This window comes from Phocoena phocoena, chromosome 9 (assembly GCF_963924675.1).
Source record: "Phocoena phocoena chromosome 9, mPhoPho1.1, whole genome shotgun sequence".
NCBI classification, from domain to species: Eukaryota; Metazoa; Chordata; class Mammalia; order Artiodactyla; family Phocoenidae; genus Phocoena; species Phocoena phocoena.
In genome coordinates, this window is record NC_089227.1 from 48,857,953 (window position 1) to 48,874,740 (window position 16,788).

The window sequence follows — 16,788 nt, forward strand, 5'->3', positions numbered from 1 at the left end:
CTTACTATCATATTGCCAGATTGTAAGTTACTCTTGGTGGGTAAAGGAGCAAGTTGGAAGAAACCAGGGAAAGTCAATCAGCCAAATACACAATATTGGACATTCTATAGGACAAATATCCTAGTTTCTCCAACAAACCAAAAAAATTTTTTAAAGGAGGAAAAAGAGGAGACAGTGCTTTTATAGACTATGAGATGTAACAACAACAAAAAGCCTGTCATTAAAAGGTTTTCAGTTGAATAAGGCCTGTATTTATGACTGCTTTTGGTGGTTTCTGAGAATGACTATAGCAGAAGGATCTTGTGTGTGCTCTGGGGTTGTCGAGTGAGCGATACAGAGCCTCTGGGCATGGTGGTTAGGGGATTTCAAGCACTACAGGGAAGCTTGATTTATTTGTTGACTTTAACCCACCCTGGGACCAAAGCCCTTTGGGGATCATGGACCTGACTTAGCTTACAGCTACAGCTTTCTGTTCAGCAAGGGTAGGAGGTAGACTTTCTGATATAACTGTTCTAATAGCCCAAACCTCTGCCATTTTAATTTAATGACAAAATAAATACAACTGTCGTAGGACATTCTGCAGTTGAAGGGAAATTCCTTTTTGCCACAATCAGCTTGAAGACAGGTCACTACTGTGATTTTACCAGACAGCTGTTTAAAAGGAACGTCTCATTCTGTGACACAAAAAAAGGAATGGCTAGCTTTCAAATATCACAGCCTCTTACTGAAAAAAATTATTCTGGACTACCACTTATGCACACACATTGTCACATGTTCACCCACAGAAACTGCAATGGAGCCTTCTAGATTGCCTGGATCATGGTACCTCCAAGTGTACGTGTTATCTCTGCCAACAGTCTTGTAGACATTTAGCTAATGATGTTATTCAGTAAGGGACTGTCCTTTGGCATGTCCTTCCCTGCATTATAAGTGGTCATAGAAGCTTGTCTTTAGAAGCTTCATGTTTCTAAAAAAAAAAAAGAAAAAGAAATGTCTTGCGATAAAAATAAGAAAAAATAGAAAAGTGCAGAGTTGTAGCTTTAAATATTTGTTGTCTATATATTCTGTTATAAATATAGAGATGGAGGCAAGTAAATATGGGAATCAAAATCATCTACAATTATTTCTTCTCCCTTCACCCTTGTATCAATTGGTCACCAAGTGTATCTATTCAAACCTATTCTAATCCTCCTTATCTTACTCCAGAAAATTAAAACATTCTCCCAAGTTTCCTCCCTGCCTATGTCTGCTCCATATCCAATCATCCACACTAAGGCCAGGGTAATCTTTCTTAAAAAAAAAAAAAATCTTATCAGGTTACTCTTCTGCTTAAAACTCTTTAGTGGTTGAATTGGGAGATTGGGATTGATATATATGCACTAATATGTATAAAATGGATAATTAATAAGAACCTGCTGTATAAAAAAATAAAATTCTAAAGAAAACCCTAAAACAAAAAAAAAACCACTCTTTAGTGGTTTCCTATTAAATCTTCATGTTACTGTCCAAGCCCCTAGTATGTCATTTAAGACTTCCTACAAGTAGACCATGACATTCTGCTCCAGCTTCATCTCCCCGATTACACCATCATCTATAACCTACAATTCAGTTGCACTAAATTGTGTTCAATTTCCAAAGCATGTCATAGTGCTTTATTTTTCTATAATACAGTTATTAAATTTTGTGCATGAGAGCCATCTAGGCAGCCAGGCACAGTACAGACTCCTAAGCCCCATGCCCAGGGGTTTTGATTTAGTGGTTAGTGTTGGCACTCAAAGATGTACATTAAAAACACTGGATCCAAATGATTAGAACGTATACTTGCATGACACGTGAGGAATACAGTTTTATGCCTTAGAATGTTTAATTTTCCTTTGCAAATAGTATCCATCCCTCCTTAAGAACTACTTGACAAGTTGAATCTTCTTGTTGGCACAGCATTCCTTCACCCTCCTCAAGCAGGTTTAACCATTTGTTCTGTGGGCTTGGCTATATCCAATACAATTCCTAGTCGCTCTAACACAGTATTTAATTATTTTCCCAGGAGTTTTATTGTTAGGGTGTTCGGGTTTTTCAAGCAAAATTAATAGGTTTTTTTCATTTTAAAATATATTATCATACTCACTGTATAATATATAGAAAATAAAAGAAAAATATAAGGATAAAAATAAAAACAATCCAGTATTTTACCACTAAGTGATTAACAACATTTGTCTCCTTGAGGGATAAATAACTTAGTCAAGAGATATGAGCATTTTTATGCTCTCAGTATATACGAACAAACTGCATTACAAAGTTAAATCAATTTATCCCCACCTAAGAATCTATGCAAATGTCCAACAATTTGGTTTAAAATAAACAGAAAAATAAATCACTTCTTTATAATTAAGTGGTATCTAATCATTATTTTAACTGGTATTTCCAAGATTATTACTAAATGTTGCACTTAAAAATATTATACATTTTCTCTCATTAAAGGTTAGTACTTCCCTTTAAACTTAGCTTACAACGTTAACATAAAAATAGAGCTAATATTTTATAATCGAATTTTAATAATGAATTGTTTCAAACATAGAAAATTACAGAAAACATTATAACTGACCCAATTTAAAATACATGATAGGAGTTTGCCAGATTTGTTTCAGGTGCTTTTTCTATTTTAAGAAATGAGATGTGGCAAATAGAGCTTAAGACTCAAATGTTCCTCTGTCATCCCATCTCTCCCTTACTCTCCTGAGAAGTAACTGCTCTCCTAATGTTGGAGTATATACTTTCTGTGCATATTTTAATGCTTGTATTATAAATATATTCACCCACAGCAATATGAAGTACTGTTACACATTTTAAAATTATTTATGATGTCACACTATGTATCCATTGTCATCATGCATTGCTACCATTATGTTTTAGGTATAGTCTATAAATCCACATTGTTTCATGTAGATCTGCTTCATTTATTTTGACTACACAATGTTATTCCAGTACGTGAATACAGTATAGTATATTCATCCATTTCCCTATTGACGTATATTCCCAAATTTTTGCTTTTATAAGCAATATAATAACAAATGTTTATATATGTATCTCATATTACACACACATGGACCTGGAAGTTGAACTGCTAGTTAAAGGCACGTTCATCTTTAACTTACTGTATTTTGCCAAGTCACTCACCAAAATATTAGTACCACTAAGCACCAATGTATACAAATTTCTATTTCTTCAAGTTTTTGACAACACTGAACACTGTCAAAGTCTTTAATTGTTGCCATTCATAAGTGAGAAATTGTACCTCACTGTTGTTTAATTTTTATTTTCCTGATTAGTAATGATGCTGAGAATCATTTTTTTATATTTGTTGGCCATTCTCATTTCCTCTTCTATAAATTGTCCATTTGTATTTCTTCCATTTTTCCCTTTGACTCTGTATCATTAATTTGTATATTTTTATGTATTCTGGGTAAGAATCTTTTGTTAGTTATGATTTACAGATATCTTCTTCCAATTTGTGTAAATAGTGATGTTATTTTGTTTTTCCTCTGCAAGTTGGATTGGGAAGCTACATTATTTCATGATATGTCATTAAGCAGGATTCATTTAGCACTTTCTCAACTCTTAAACTGATTATGTGACATCCTTACAAGAAATCAGGAAGTATGATATTTGTGCCAAAGCCCAGGAGATTGTGAGATATTTCCTCAATAAAACACTGCAACATTTTGAACAAAGTGATAAGGAAAGTGTTATGTACTATAAGAATTATTATAGAGAATATAAAAAGAAGCAATATTGGAAAAATTACTGGCTAAGAACTTCTCCTAACTAAAAACATATGACTATATATTCAAGAAGCTCTACATGTTTCAAACAGAAAAAATTCAAAGAAAAATACAACTGGCCACATCTCAGTCAAACTTCTGAAAACTAAAAACAAATTGAAAATCTTCATATAACTAGAAAAAACAAGTATCTCCAAATGAGCATCAAAAAGACTGATGACTGATGATATTTCAACAGAAACTATGGAAGTCAGAAAATGACAGATTAACATTTTAAAGTGCTAAACAAACAAAACCTGCAAACCAATAATTGTACACCCAGCAAAAACATCCTTCAAAATGGAAGGATAAATGAAGATGTTTACATATAAACAAAAGCCAAGAGAATCTGTTGTCAGCAGATCTGCACTACAGAAAACATTAATGGAAATTCTGAAGGAAAATGATCCCAGAATGGAATGAGAGCACTAGAAGATAGAAGTGTGAAAAACTATAAATGAATATTCTGTTTAAAAGTATTGAGTATTATATCTTATGAATTTAAAACATGTAGGTTTTAGATATATGGAATTAATAGCACCAAAGGTAGGAGTGTTGGTTAATGGAATTAAACTTTTCTCAGCTTCTTGTATACTTTGGGGAGTATTACAACTTACTAGCTAGAATACATACAGTAAGTTAAGGGTAATTGGTGAAAGAATAACAAAACAGATAGGGCTAAAAAGTGAGTAGAGGAAAGAATGGACTAATAGGAAAAATGGAATAATGATTAATCCAAAGGAAAGCAGGAAAAAAGAAATGAAGAAACAAAAGATGGGACAATTAGAAAACAGTGGCAAGATAGCTGACTTAAACTCAACTATCTAAGTAATATTATTAAATATAAGTTGGTTAAACACTCCAATTAAAGGAAGAAATAGTCATATTGAATTAAAAAACAAACAAAAATCCAGGATTCAACTCAATACTGTTTACAAGACACATGCTTTATATACATGTTATAAATAACTGAAAATAAAGAGTTGAAAAGGTATACCATATAAACACTACTAAGCAAAACAGTTTATTAATCTCAGACAAAGAAGATTTTGAGACAAGGAGAATAGCCAAAATAAAGAGGGACTTTCACAGTGATAAAAAGGTTCAATTTAAGCAATAGGAGGATATAATAATTATAAATGTCTACATGTCTAATAAAAAGTTCAATACATGAAAGGAAAACAGAGATAACTAAAAGGAGAAATAGACATATCTATAATTGTAATTTATATAATTTGATATTTTAACACAGTTCTTTCAGTAAATGAAAAAGTAAGAAAAATTAATGAAATAGGAAATTTAAATAACACTATACCCAACAGATTCAGAATAAACATTGTTTGTAAGTATATATGGAATATTTACCAAATGGACCACTTGCTGATCCGTAGGTAAGTCTCAATCTATTCCAAAGTATCAAAATCACATATATATATATTCCCTGTATATTCCCTGATTACAAAATTAAACTAGAAAGTTAGAAAGATGGTTGGAAAATCTCTGAATTTGGAAATTAAACACATACTATTATATAACACATGTGCCGAAGATGAAATCACAATGGAATAGATTTCAGCTAAGTGAAAATAAATCTGACATATCAAAAATCTGAGATGCAGTTAAAATAGTGATCAAAGGGAAATTTATACTTCTAAATTAGTAATTAAAGAGAAGAAAGATTGAAAATCAATGTTCCAATCCTCCATCTCAAGAAACTAGAAAATTAACCATATTAAACACATTATTTAAGCACCCCCCAAAAATGTAGAAGAATGTAAGTTAATAAAGATAACAGCAATAATAAAAATGTTTAGAAAACAGACATAAATTTTAAGAAAATAAAGTCAAAATTTTTTCTTTAAAAAAGTTAATCAAGTATTTTGTTAATAGCAAGATTTTAAAGAAAAAGAACATAAATTATTAATATCACAAATAGAAAAGCAGACAATACTACAAATCACAAAGTTGTTGAAAATAGAATTAATGGATATTGTTAACAAATTCATAACAATACATTTGGTAACTCAGATGAAATAGGCAAATTCCTTTAAAAACAAAAATGACGGGTCTTCCCTGGTGGAGCAGCGGTTGAGAGTCTGCCTGCCGATGCAGGGGACGCGGGTTCGTGCCCCCGTCCGGGAGGCTCCCACATGCCGCAGAGTGGCTTGGCCCGTGAGCCATGGCCGCTGAGCCTGTGCGTCCGGAGCCTGTGCTCCGCAACGGGAGAGGCCACAACAGTGAGAGGCCCGCGTACCACACACACACAAAAAAAGACAAAACATGAGAAGCTATGTAATTTGAGGGGTCCAGTACAGAGTGAGAATGGCAGATTCCTTGCTCAAACACTAATTAGCAATTTAAAGATGGTGACAATAAAACATTAAACCAAGAGCAGGACCTTTGTAAATGCATGTGACCACATGGAATGCATGCCCATTAAGCTGGTCCTGTTTCCAAAACTAACATGAAAATAGGAAGACATTCTGGACGTTCCCATATCTGTTAAAGAAACTGAAGCCACAGTTCAACTTTAGCACAAAGAAAACTTCAGGCCCAGATGGATGATTCATTGGTAAATTATCCCAGACTTTTAATAAGAAATAATCCTAACTTCCAAAATCTCTTCTAGAAGATAATAAAAAAGAAATACTTTCCATTTTTCAAGACTAAAACTAATTGGGAAAGGCATTACAAGGAAGAAAAAGTATAGGCCAATTTCTTCTTTGTGAATAGATGCACAAAACTTGAACCAACTCTTACAAAGTCAAATGCAGTAATATACAACATATCATGACTAAGTGAAGTTTGTCCCAGTGGTGTAAGACAGTTTCAACATAAGAAAATCAATCATTGTAAATGACCACATTAACAAAATAAATGACAAATCACATAATCATCTTAACAGATGCAGAAAAGGCATTTGATAAAATTCAGTATCAATTCATGATAAAAAAAATCTCAACAAAGTAGGAATAGAAGAGCTCCTCCTTCATCTGAAAATGGATGCCCACAAAAACCTACAGTTAACATCATATTTAATGTTGAAATCTATGAAATTTAAGCTATATGAAAAGAGGAAGGAAAGCACCAAGGGGAGAGAGAGTGAAAAGGTGGTAGGATCAATAATGCTGTGAAATCTGTTGTTGATATCTGTTTCCCTGTGACTTGGTCTTTTAGCCTGAAGTCCCAGAGGTTTGTTCTTTAATTTTTGAGTCTAATAATTTACTGAGTAACATATCAAAACTGACCCAAATTTAAATATTTTATAGTTGTTTTTCTTCTTGCCACTTTTGTTATTTATACATACACATGATTTGCTTGGCCTATTTTCTATATCTAGTGTTTTCCTTTTGAACAGCTTGTGTCTTGCTGTGGTCCCCAGCCTTTTTGTTTGGCGCCAGGGACCGGTTTTGTGGAAGACAATTTTTCCACTGACCAGGGCGGGCGTGGGGATGGGGGTGGGGGATGGTGGATGGTTCAGGCAGTAATGCGAGCGCCAGGTGAATTTTCGCTTGCTCGCCCTCCGCTCACCTCCTGCTGTGCGGCCCGGTTCCTAACAGGTACCCGTCCACGCCCCGGCCCGGGGTTGGGGACCCCTGATGTCTTGGATATTCTTGAGTCAACAATAACAAGCATCCCACGGAGCACTACAAGGGGTATGGGTGGCTTACTAGGGTTCTTAGTTCAGGAATACTCTTTTCTGCCGGTGCACAGAATTATAAAGACTTTACACTGTGGTGTGTCTTCTACTGCTGTAATTCTTGAACTTTCTATGAGATTCTTACTTTCCACCATTTTCTTCCTTCTTACCATTCACTGTCAAGTCTATCAAGCCTCCAAGGGCTATTTACTTCTTTTCGGTTGTCTCACTGCCACCCTAAGCAATGTCTTCCCTAGTCTGCCACCTTTGGTTCTGCAGCTTCCATGTCTTTTCTCCTTCCCAATTCCCCAACAGCCGTGGCTTTGATCCAGATCTCACAGTCCAGTTTGGGTAAACCCCTCTTTTTCTTGGGGTAATATTATCTGTATTTCACCAACTGCAGGATCCCACTACACTCTCCTCTTTTGGGGGCATAATCTTCACATTATTTCCCCAATTACATGTAAATTGAAGTTAGTGTGTTACCTTTCTCTTAGTTTTGCTCTAGATGTAAGTTATGGGTGGTTTTATTATATCTCCTCATGGATCCATATAGTCTTTGGAGGATGTGTAGAGAGATTATTACTTAAGTAACCACCATTATCCTAGGGAAATCTGACAAACACTTTTAAAACTGAAATAATATTTAAAGTTTTAAGAACCACAGATCAATTTTCCTGTTCTCTTTTTTAAACTTACTCTGATTTTTACATTCTTAACTCTTAATGTTTACAGAATATAAATTACAGTTGACTCTTGAATACAAGGTTTGAACTGCACAGGTCCATTTATATGCAGATTTTTTCCAAGAAATATACTACATATATTTTAATTGTACAAATCTTTGAATTAACTAAGTGTGGGGAAAAGTTTGTTTGATTAGAGATCACATTATGTGGAATCAAAAGAACTGGGGTTTGAGTTCTGATTCTATCTAAACTGTTTCTGCTTCCTGACCTTGAGTGAGTCATTTATTAATTCCTTTGTTTTTGAGGCAGAGATAGCAGTATACAGACTTTTGTCTGCACAGGCATGGGTGCTCCTAACCCCTGAGTTGTTCAAGGGTCAACTGTATATGTTGACACTACCTTCAGAGCCTAAGCCCCTTAACCCCACAGCTGCACTTATAACTTTATCTTACCTAGTATTTGAAGCTAATAAATTCTTCAGCAAAGATACAAATTGATATGGTCCTAGATTAGAATTTTGCAGTAGAGGCCAGCTATTCCCCTCTGAAACTAAAATGGAGGTTAATTTTATATTAATTTTATATTTTGCTTAAACAGTTCTTTTATATTTGATACAGAAGAGCTCTGTCTTAGTCATCCTCTCCCAGAAATTTTTCATCTGAATCACAGCACTATAATTCTCATGACAAATTGGTATTCTGCATTGTGTTTTAAAGTTAATCTTTTCAGATAACTTTTACTTGTAAAATACATTTTTTTTTACATAGAGCAGTTGTTCAGCTATAATTTTAAAGAATATATTCTCAGTCATTTTTTGTTTCTTGAGTTTACTGGAGTGAGATGAATGATGGGATACCATCAGTTTAATGATTACCTGCTAAAAACTTTTGTTTCAAATAGTAGTCTACAATTTTAAGTGAACAACCAAAGCTATTTACAACTTTTTAACAAATATTGCTGTCTGTAATAGTTACTTTATAAATCAAAATTTTGTATGCAAATGTCATTTCTTGTAACTAATAATCAAGGCTAGCCTTATCTCAAGATTACGAGTTATGCTTCAAGGAGACAATTACCTTTAAAATCAGGATATTTCTAAATTATGGTCATTAGTTCAAACATTTAACTACTAAAGACCAGTATTTGCCCTTCTTAGAAAATAAATGGTTATTACCTTTCTTTTCTAAAGATTTATATTGATTTTTACAATAATATCAGTGTTTTATTCTTCTTTAAAAGTAATTTCTTCACTATTTGGATACATTTATTTTCCAGGTTAATTTCAGAATCTGTTTTTCAAGCTAAAAATATAACCCCATTCCATTAATTGGGTTTGCACAATATCTATACTTTCATTTGCAATAAAATTGTCATCTGTAATATAAGAAATTTGTCAGTGACACAAAGCATGCATTTAGGGTCATATTTCTATCTCTATTTTGTAAAATCATATTATAATTTTTCCAGGTCCTCTTATCAAGACAGATGGTCCACTACAAATCTATGAGAATTCTCTTGCTTCACTTAGATAGTTTAAGATTACTGGGAGATGGAAGCCTTCTTCAGCTGCAAATGAGAGCTCTAGACATTCAACTTAGAGACAGGGAGAAGCCTCCTCCTCTCTGTCCATGACCCCTACTTATCCTTTTATAGAAGAGAATGCACTATCAGCAATCATCCGCAACTCTGCCTGGCTTCTCTATGCTGTAATGTGGCTGTTTTTCTCAGCCACTTGTCCAAATCAACTGGTCCTACAAAGGAATTTAGGCTCAGATTGAATCCATATCCTGTTTCCTAATGTTGAAGTCAGTGATATTCCTCACCTAAAGCACATCCAGGCCTTATGGGCTCACTCATAGCCACCCTCTCCTGAGGTGTTCTTTGGAGGTGCTATGGCTGAAAGGAATCAGATATGTTTCAATAGGGGCATCTGTAACCCCTGCCCTTCTGCCTGTACCAATAATTCTCCAGGATTCCATGATTTCTTAAGCCCTATGGAAATAAAAGGCTTATGAAACCCTCTCTTCCTGTAATGGAGTTAGGTCCAACAAAGGATAGCTACTATAAATCCATGCATCTCACTCCTTTCTAGGGATGACAGCCCTAAATACCTACCTGATTCCTTCAAAGATATGTTATCTTTACTGTCTTAAAGATGAAGAAAGGGGTGAAACACACATGCACCTCCCTGGTAGGGTATTATATCAGAATAACAAAAAAATCATTCCTTGATACATCATTATTTATTTATTTTAAAGTTTATTTTTCATGTTTTTAAAGTTTTTGTTTTTTGTGTTAGTGAAAGTATCTTATGATTCATACATTCTAACTGGTAATTACTGTTAAATAGGAAAGATGATTTTTGGCCTAGTTATTTTCTGATTAATCAAACACAATAAAGCTTTACTATCTGTTATACTATTTCAGCTGATTTTTAAAGTTTTTCTACAGAGAGATTCACAAAATTTGCAAATAACAATTGTATCTCCTTGTTACTAATATCTAAACTCTGTTCTTTTTCTTGCCTTGTTGCATTGCCTAAAATTTCCAGAAACAATGATACATAATAGTAAGGAAAGTCTATTTGTGTATTCCTGACTTTTATCAACATACTTTGTGTCTTATACTTAACTATGCACTGATTGCAGGTTTGAAATTAATATTTATCAGATTAATGAAATATAATCATCTTCCTTATTTACTAAGAGGTTTTTCCTTATACGAGGAATATATCATGGTTCTAGTTACACAGATTTTCAGCAAATAAATGTGATATTTTTTCTCCTTTGAAATTTTGATATGATAAATTATCTAATAGATATCTCAATATGAGCTTATGTATAAATTCTTAAAATAAACCTTACATAAACATTAAGGCTTTTAATATAGCTCTGAATTCAATTTGATCATTTTAAAGGAATTTTATCTAAAATCTGTAGCTTTTCTCTTTCTAATGCTCTGTCAAATTTTGGCATTAGTGTTATATGATGGACCAAAAAAATAAAAAAGGTGTATTCTAAAGTACTCTATCTTTTTCTATGCTCTGGGATTTTATAATATTATAAGATTTACTTATTTGTGTTAAGAATGGTTTTACTAACTCACACATTAAACTGTCTAAGCCTAGCACTCTTTCCGGACACGCAAGCTCAGCAGCCATGGCTCACTGGCCCAGCCGCTCTGTGGCATGTGGGATCTTCCTGGACCGGGGCACGAACCCGTGTTCCCTGCATCGGCAGGCGGACTCTCAACCACTGCGCCACCAGGGAAGCCCCTAGCACTCTTTTAAAGGAAGTTCTTTGTCAACTTTTTTCATTTTATTTATGACTTTTGATTTATTCAGGCTTTCTATAACTTCTTGGGCTGATTTTGGCAATCAATATTTTCCTTTAAAGTAATTTGATGGAGGCTTTCAAAATTTTTAGCAATGAAATTTACATCAGATTTTTAAAGACAAACCTTTCGTTAATTTTATCCTTGATTACAGCTTTATTATACTTTTTAATAAACAAATATTCAATTAAACGATTCTGCTATTTGTATGTGTTCTAGTAAATTAACTTTTATCTTTATTAATTCCACCATATTCTTTTTGTAAGTTTTTCCTTACTTGAAATTTTTTATACGGAAGATTTGAAATATAATAAGTGAATTTAAAAAGTAGAAATCTGTAGTTAAATACAAATAAATCCATGCAAAAAAGAAAAAAAACCGTAACACTAATTTTAGGGGAGGAGGTTAAAATATGACAGAAATAAATTGAAAAATTATGTTTAAGTGGAAAGTAAACTGAGTAGAATGAAAGTATTCTAAGAAAGTAAAGGTACATGATTCTGTTAGGTTAAAGAGAAACAATAAAATTAGAAACAATCATTTCAAATGAGGGCAAGAAAGGGGCAAAAAAGAATCAAAAGATTCCAAAGCCAGGACAAATAGAAAGTCCAATATAAGCATTAGAAATAAATATAACAGTAACTACATTAAATGCACATGGAAGAAATTTTAAAGGCAAAGATCATTTTCCTGGAATAAATAATAAATTCCAGCTCTCTGCTGTTCAGCAGAGACAAATCGAAAACATAACTACACAGAAAGATTGACTATAAAAGCATTGAAATACATACCAGGCAAATACCAAACAAAAAGGTTAGTATATGTATATTAATAAAAGGCCAGAATTCCATCCAATATTCAAATTTAAAAAATTAATTCACCTGAAAAATATAACTATTCTAAGCTTCTGTGCATCTAAGAACAAATCATTTATCTGTGTATCTATCTATCTGTCTACAGCAAAACTGAAAAATTTTACAGAATTATAAGGTTAAATGAACAAATATACTATATGGAACACAGAACACTGCCCCCAAACTGCAGAATACATATTTTCCTAAAGTAGGGATCAGCAAACTTGTTCTAAAAGAGCCAGATGGTAAATATTTTAGCCTTTGCAGGACACAGAATTTCGGTCACAACTTCTCAACTCCGCCACTGTAGTATAAAAGCAAACACAGACAATACACAAATAAATGGATGTAGTTGTGTTTCAATAAAACTTTATTTACAAAAACAGGTACCTGGCTGGATTTAGCCTGTTGGCCATAGTTTGCTGATCCTTGTTCTTAAGTACACATTGAACATTAATGAAAATTACCACCTAACCCTAAAACAAGACTCAACCAATTTCAAGGTATTGCTATCATATGAGCCACATTCTTTGAAAACAATACAGTTAACTTAGTTAATAGCAATAAAAAGTTAACTAGAAAATCACTTTTGTTTGGAAATTTAGAAAAACACTTATGGGTCAGAAAGAAATAATTGGAAATTAGAAAATATTTTGAACTGAATAATAATGAAACTATTACATAAAACTCATAGAAAGCAACTAAGAAGCTCCGAGACAAAAATTGTTAGCATTTAATGCATATATTAGAAAAATATGAAAGGCTTAAATTAATGAGTTAAACGACCAAGTTAAAAATCGAGATTAAAAAGATTGGATTTTCAAATAAGACTCACATGAATAAGAGGTCAAGCTTTATTAAGGATGCAAACAGTCAAAGAGCATAGTCAAATCACAGAGAGAGGTCTAGAACCTCTAGTTGGGCATTCTCAGGTCTTTTTTTTTTTTCCAACTTCATCAGAAATTCTCTGGCTCAGAGCACTCATACTGAAGGTGCTATCTAGGCCATAAACCATCTCTGCTTTCTACTCAGATGCTTAGAGTTTACATGATATTTTCTAGGCAATCATGTCCTATAAATCCACAGATTCCAAGTTTCTTTACTTTAAGCAATTCTTAATAACTAGGCACACCCTGATAAAAGCCTTTCATAGATAAGGCCTATTTTTCTGCAAAACCATTTCATTTGTTTACTATTAAGTCTATCATCAGTATGTTTACAACGAGATTAGACTGGGACATCTGCCTTCATTCTTTTCCAGGGATGTCTCCTCCCCTGACCAGCAGAGTAAATGCAGTGTAGACCTTCTGCTTTAATCATTTATTTCCCAAGAAACTAGAGTCAGAACAATGAAGTAAAGCTCAAAACAAAACCCCAAAACAGAAAATGGTAGAAGAATTAAGGAGGTAGAAACAAAGATAAAATGGACAGAATACACAATGCCAAACACACAAACAAGCAAACGCTGATTAATTGGAATTATTAGTAAAATTTATAAACTTCTGGAAAGATTAACAAAACAAAAACAAAGAAAAAAGTATAAAAAGATTTAACTGCAGATGTGAATAGAGATTACAGGGATAATAAGAGCTTTTTTGCCACAATTTCTATGAAAACAAATAAGAAACCTTTTTTTTTTTTTTCTTTTGCAGTACAAGGGCCTCTCACTGTTTTGGCCTCTCCCGTTGCGGAGCACAGGCTCCAGACGCACAGGCTCAGCGGCCATGGCTCACGGGCCCAGCCGCTCCGTGGCATGTGGGATCTTCCCCGACCGGGGCACAAACCCGTATTCGCTGCATTGGCAGGCGGACTCTCAACCACTGCGCCACCAGGGAAGCCCAACAAGTAAGAAATCTTAAATGGGCACAATTCTAGAGGAGAATCTGTAGTCAAGCAAATAACGAGAGAAATGTGAGAAAAATTATTGTTGGGAGCCATGAATGCTGTTAACTGTAGACTAATTTTTAAAAAAGGTGGGAATAAGGCTAACAGAATGGAGTGATTTTGTTATATGCTCAATGTAGAAATGAAACTAGTAACACAAATCAGGAGCCAAAGAAAAGAGACGGTGGAAAACAGAACCAGCTGTGATACCGGGGAGTCAAAGGATATCACTTACAGCTGAGAGGTCAAGTAGTTGGAATAGTAACACCTTCACAAATACAAACACTAAGATCAAATTCTTGACTGTGCAGTTCAACTACCAGTGGCGGGTAGAACGTAAGTTAATTTTACCATAGCTCATAATAGGGAACTGATAGGTAGCGACTAAAGAAAGAAGGAACTAAGAGCATTTTATAAAAGTAAAACTGTCAAGTAGCCAGTAGAAAAGAAATAAACTTCTTAAATATTAGAGAATTGGAATAAAAAGCAAAGAAAATAGAACATCTAGTGAAATACACATATTTATAAAAACAGAAGAGACTTGCAGTTTCCAGTCACTAATAAAGAGCTTGAAAGTTGTCATTCTGTCCTTACAACAAGATAAAAGCTGAAAAAACTGGAAATTAACAACCCTTCTTAGATCTATCAAATAATTGACGTCACAGTGTAAACTGCCACCCTGAAAACTAAAGAGAGAGGTGAATACAGAGAATCACAACTTACCAGGAGTAGAGGCCCAGGAGCAGAATCCGGCAGCTCACACCAGTAGCTGGTAGGAACACTTAAGTAATAATTGACTTAATTGCTGGAGACTGAGCATGGGCTAGTTTGAGAGATTAAAAACACCTGGGGGCTCAACTTTGCAAAGTTAAACCATCTTACCATATGGTCCTGCCATCATGCTCCAAGGTATTTACCCAATAAGTTGAATTTATGTCCACACAAAAACATACACACAAATCTTTTTAGCAGTTTTATTTACATTTGCTAAAAACTGTTAACAACCAAGATGTCCTTCAGAAGGTGAATGGATAAACAAAGTGTTGTTCCTTTCCATAGAATGGACTATTATCAGCAATAAAAAACTATCAAGCCAAGCCACAAAAAGACATGGAGGAAACCCAAATGCATATTGCTAAGTAAAAAAGCCAGTCTGAAAAGGCTACATCTTATATGATTCTAACTGTATGACATTCTGGAAGAGACAAAACTATAGAGAATAAAAAGATCATTGGTTGCCAGGAGTTTGAGGAGAGGGAGGGAGGGATAAACAGAGTACAGTGGATTATTAGGACAGTGAAACTATTTTGTATGATACTTTAATGGTGGATACATGACATTAAGCATTTGTCAAAACCCACAGAATGCACAACACAAAGGGTGACCCTAATGCAAACTATGGACTTTAGTTAATTATAATGCACCAATATTATTTCATCAACTGTAACACATATATCACACTACTGCAAGCTGATAATAATAGGGGAAATTGTGAGCAAAAGAGGGGTATAAATGGGAACTCTCTGTACTGTATGATCAATTTTTCTATAACCCAAAACTTCTCTAAAAAGTAAAGTCTATTAATTAAAACAGAATAAGTAATGTAACACTATGAAAGGATTCAAACACACCTGTCGTATAAGTGAAGGTAACGATCTAAATCATGTGGAAAAGATTGGATCACAAAGAAAAACCTACCTCTGTACTATACACAACAGACAAATCTAAAAGTAATCTGATTCAAAGTTAAAATTAAAGAGTAAAGGCAAGTAAAAAGAAAACAGATTGTGTTCTTAATATGAGACATGGTAGAATAAGTGGATATAAACTAGGTTTAAATAAGACAAAAAAGGACATAAAATAATGTTAAGGATATGACTCACAATGAAAAGATAGCAGTTATGAATATGTATGCACCTATAACATAGAATCACTTTTCATGCAGCTGAAATTATAAGAGATGTCAGCGGGACCAGTCAGTCATACATGTGAGGCCAGCAAAGTGTACAGCATAGCTCTTTAGTTCAGTTCCAGTCTTCTTCAGGACTACCTAAGTGGTATTTTCCAGGTGACAGATCTGAAGCTTACAGAGTTTTTGAGACCATCTTTAGATAAAGAAGGTAATTTACAAATTCAAAATTAGGTACAAAAGTGCTTATTTTGAATGAGAAAAGAAATGCCAGTAAAATATTGGAGCCTGGGAGACACAAATTTCCTTTTTTTTCTGAGGTCTCTAGTAAAACTACACAGATATGCTTCTTGATTGCACTCTGGCTCCCCCTCCTGCAAAACACTCTGTAACTCCCAACACCACCCACTATTCACAGGTGAAAACCCTTGAATCTTAGTCTTCATTAGCATCACAGTAAATCTGTCTTTGTACCATGACTATTATTCTCCAATTCTCAAGAGTCCACAGCACCTGGGGGTTCCAGAGTATCTCTGAGAGCCCCAAGCTTCTCCATAACCATGAATGCCTTCATTCTTGACTCTCAGGACATAAATTGTGGCCTTCCCTCTGGGGTCACTAACGAAAACTTTTCTTCTTGGAAACTCCTTTCCTTATAGGC